A 4,925-nucleotide genomic window follows, 5' to 3' on the forward strand; every position below is an offset into this window, starting at 1 on the left:
CTCACGTATTTATTTACGTTCTGTGTGTCTTTAATAAATTGTTCAAATCTTTTGCTCATTATTTAAAAAATCAACTTTATTGGTCCTTATTTTTAAGAACATGCTTCTCACATGTTTACGTACGTAACAAACCTGCACATACTGCCCATGTACCCCAGAACTTAAAATAAAAGTTGAAGAAAAAATTTAATTTTTTTTTTTTTTGAGATGGAGTCTTGCTCTGTTGCCCAGGGTGGAGTGCACTGGCATGATCTCCGCTCACAGTAAGCTCTGCCTCCTGGGTTCACGCCATTCTCCTGCCTCAGCCTCCCACGTAACTGGGACTACAGGCGCATACTACCACGCCTGGCTAATTTATTTTTTTTTTTTTGTATTTTTAGTAGAGATGGGGTTTCACCATGTTAGCCAAGATGGTGTCAATCTCCTGACCTCGTGATCTGCCCGCCTCGGCCTCCTGGGATTACAGGCATGAGCCACCGCGTCCAGCCTCTTCTTTTTTAATGTAGGTGTTTTCTGCTGTAAATTTTTCTCTGTGCACTTCATTAGCTGACTCCCACAAATTTTCATACATTGTGTTTTTATTTTCATTAAGCACAAAGTCCTTTCTAACTTCCCTTTTAATGTCTCTTTTTGACTATAAATTATTTAGAAGTATGGTCTGAAATTCCAAATATTTGGGGATATTCCAGATATCTTCCTGTTACAGATTTCCAACTTAATTCCATGTGATCAGAGATAATTCTTTAAAAAAAAAATAAAGAAAAGGTATTTATTTGGCTCATGGTTCTGCAGGCTGTACAAGAAGCATGGCACTGGCATCTGCCTGCTTGCTGGTAAGGGCTTTTGTGCTGCGTCAAAACATGGCAGAGAAGGTCAAAGGGGAAGTGGGCACATGTGAAGCAACGTTCCTTATAGGACTTGAATCCTGTTGTATTTATCAAGACTTGCTTTACGGCCCTGAAGATGGTCTATTTGGTAAATGTTTTTTGTGTACATGAAAATAATATGTATTCTTCTTTTGTTTGTTTTTTTGAGATGGAATCTTGTTCTGTCACCCAGGCTGGAGTGCGGTGGTGCGATCTCACCTCACTGCAACCTCCACCTCCCGGGTTCCAGTGATTCTCCTGCTTCAGCCTCCCAAGTAGCTGGGACTATAGGAACGAGCCACCACGCCTGGCTTATTTTTGTATTTTTAGTAGAGACAGGGTTTCGCCTTGTTGGCCAGGCTGATCTCAAATTCCTGACCTCAAGTGGTCCACCTGCCTCAGCCTCCCAAAGTGCTGGGATTACAGGCGTGAGCCACCACGCCCGGCCAAGAATGTGTATTCTCATATTGTTGGGCAAAGGGCTCTTTCTCTGTCAAATAGGTCGACCTATATCCTTCCTGGTTTTGTGGCAGCTGTTCATCTAATTTGACTGTATTGAGGCAATCTCCTTCTGAGTATACTACCTAATGACTTTGAATTACAAGGTTTTTCTCTTCTGGCTGGGAGGAACACAAACAATTGCTGGCCCCGTGTAAGTTTTGCTGTTTCTTTTCTCTAATCCTTGGGTCATTCTTTCCTTGGCATTGGGTCATTTCTTTGCATATTTCCTGATCCGTCCTTAGCTAAAGACTTGAGGGAGACCCTTGCATGTGTCTGGAGTTCTATCTCTGGACTATTTCCTTCACAGTAACTCCGCCCCAGGAACCTCAGCAGTCTTGGCCTCCTCAAACTCTCAAATCTGTCTGCTCCATTCAAGGAGATGGCCAGGTTCCCTCTGGACTCCTCTGTCTGCCCTGTGGCAGAATAACTCTGTACTCAGTAAGCTGGGGCAATCGCAGGGCTCACTTCATTAGTTTCCCCTCTTTCCGAGTTCACTGTCCCATGCTGCGTGATGTCCTATGTTTGCAAACCGTTGGCTACAGTAACAATGAAGTATGCGTCCTGATTACTGAATTGCTATCTAATTAAGCTTTCATTTTGGTTTAATAACTTATTTGAATTATTCCCGATAATATATACACTAGAATGTTCCTTGATTCTGAACTTAAACACCCCAGTGGCAGGAAAGAAGAAGGCTACTGAGAACTGTAAACCTTCATCCTTGGCCCTGCTCTTGCTGATTCAGTATCCTGCAGAGCTGAGCTTCCTTCCACTTTTTCACTCCTGTGTTAGGCTCTCCTACCATGCTCTCTTCTGAGGTTCACATTCACCATTGTTGGAGTCTCCTTGTTGCTATTATATCTTTATTTTCTAATTGTTATAAAAATTTGCCCCTAAACCCCAATTTGATGCAACTTCTTGTTCCCAGGTTTGTTTGTTTTTCTCCCCGTCCTGTACTTCATCCACTTCTTTGCATTTCTTTTAGTATATTTGTCTTTTAATGGCATTTTAATCTCTTTTTAAAACCTCAATATTTCGAAGGCATTTGCTTATTATAACAAATTCAAGCCAGGCGCGGTGGCTCACGTCTGTAATCCCAGCACTTTGGGAGGCTGAGGCAGGTAGATCATGCGGTCAGGAGATCGAGACCATCCTGGCTAACACAGTGAAACCCCGTCTCTACTAAATATACAAAAACTTAGCCGGGCGTAGTGGCAGACACCTATAGTCCCAGCTACTCGGGAGGCTGAGGCAGGAAAATGGCGTGAACCAGGGAGGCAGAGCTTGCAGTGAGCGCCAAGATCGTGCCACTGCACTGCAGCCTGGGCAACAGAGTGAGACTTTGTCTAAAAAAAAAAAAAAAATTCAAATGCAATAGGGATGTATAAATTTAAATTTACAAATTAAACTTTTCTCCAAGTCAAAGTGGGAACCTTGGGTCTGGTCAGAACATCTGACTTTTTTTTTTTTTAAATATGCCTTCATTCTATTCACTCAATTATCAAGTTAGCTTTCTAGTTATAAATGATATACAGGGCCAGACATGGTGGCTCATGCCTGTAAATCCCACCACTTTGGGAGGCCAAAGCAGGTGGATCGCTTGGGCTCAGGAGTTCAAGACCAGCCTGGACAACATAGCAAAACCCCATCTCTACAAAAAATACAAAAAATTAGCCAGGCATGGTGTTGTGTGCCTGTAGTCCCAGCTACTGAGGGGGCTGAAGCAGGAGGATCTCTTGAGCCCGGGAGGTCAAGGCTGCAGTGAGCTGTGTTCACACCACTGTATTACAGCCTGGGTAGCAAAGCAAGACCCTGTCTCAAAAGAAAAAACATAAAAGATATATATGTATTTTCAGACATGGTATAATTCAATTAGACATTACCCTACCAAAGGGGACTGTATTGTCAAACAAGCTCACATATGGCCACTCGTGGTGGCTCACACCTGTCATACCAGCACTTCAACTTTGGGAGGCTGAGGCAGGAGGATTGCTTGAGCCCGGAAGGTTGAGGCTTCAGTGAGCCATACTCCAGCTTGGCTGACAAAGCAAGACCTCGTCTCAAAATAAAAAAGAAACTTAGCTAAAAAAATGAGTTGGGGCAACACTGGGAGAAATAAAGCCAAGCAAGTTTCTTTACTGCTTCTCAGATCTTCTTCTGAGCTAGTTTAAGTCATCAACCTTCAGGGTGGGAAGGATTAGCCTTTTTCAAATCGCCTTTTTGTGTGAGTAAATCCATAATAAAAGTTGATCAATAACCAGTAGACATTTATTTTTGTATGAGTAAATCCATAGTAAAAGTTATCAATAACCAGTAGACACTTAAACTTCAAATATAAGGCAATAAAACAAAAACGCTGATTTTAGGCACTGTTTGAATTAATCACGCCAGGGCTCCACTTTACAAGCATCTGTCTCTGAAGGTTATTAAATGTGGCGTTGGCCTGTGCGCTTCAGTGGCCAGGAGGTCAGAAGGCAAGGGAGGGCCGGAAATGACTGCTTCCCTCCACCACACCCTCTCCTGGATCTGGAAAGAATATATAGAAAAATGGATAGTGTTTCAATTTATTCTTGATTAATCTCTTAATTTCATTAAAGTGAATTAAGTTTTTCAGAACACAGAAAAGAACTTCATAAAAATACCAGACGGTATATTTTTTCTCTTTGCATGAATAGAAACTGCCCAGAAGTCTCTGGGATTTCAGTTTGAAATGCCGTAGTTTGAAACACGGTACTGTCTCAGGACTGGTATTTGGTCCACTGTGATACTCCTGGAGCAGATGCGGTTTCCACTTTGACATTTCTGGATTTCAGAAATTAGCTCTGCAAATTGAGACTGAACAAAATCTTTTCCCCGCTTATAAAAGCAGTGCAAGCTCTGGAATAGAGTAAAAGGAATAAAAATAATCCATCATGCTACAACTCAGTGAGAACCACTGTTAACATTCTTGTGTATACATCCCCGCCTTTTTATTCTGTGTATGTGCGAAAGTATGTGTGTGCATCTGTGTAGCAAGAAATGTGTCTGGGCCGGGCACGGTGGCTCACTCCTGTAATTCCAACATGTTGGGAGGCCCAGGCAGTCGGATCACCTGAGGTCAGGAGTTCGAGACCACCATGACCAACATGGTAAAACCCCGTCTCTACTAAAAATACAAAGGTTAGCTGGGTGAGGTGGCAGGCACCTGTAGTCCCAGCTACTGAGGAGGCTGAGGCAGGAGAATGGCGTGAACCCGGGAGGCAGAGGTTGCAGTGAGCTGAGATATGCCACTGCACTCCAGCCTTACTGACAGAGTGAGACCCTGTCTCAAAAAAAAAAAAAAAATTGTAACTGTCTCTCACCCCTGTATTTCAAGTACGTAGCACATATCTACCTCAGTCCTTGGTATAGGAAAGGCATTTCTTAAGTAGAGCATGAATAAATATTAAAAATTAGGGGCCGGCCGGGCGCGGTGGCTCAACCCTGTAATCCCAGCACTTTGGGAGGCCGAGGCGGGTGGATCACGAGGTCAGGAGATCGAGACCATCCTGGCTAACATGGTGAAACCCCGTCTCTACT

The sequence above is a fragment of the Mandrillus leucophaeus genome, unplaced genomic scaffold (assembly GCF_000951045.1).
Source record: "Mandrillus leucophaeus isolate KB7577 unplaced genomic scaffold, Mleu.le_1.0 Scaffold36, whole genome shotgun sequence".
Taxonomy (NCBI): domain Eukaryota; kingdom Metazoa; phylum Chordata; class Mammalia; order Primates; family Cercopithecidae; genus Mandrillus; species Mandrillus leucophaeus.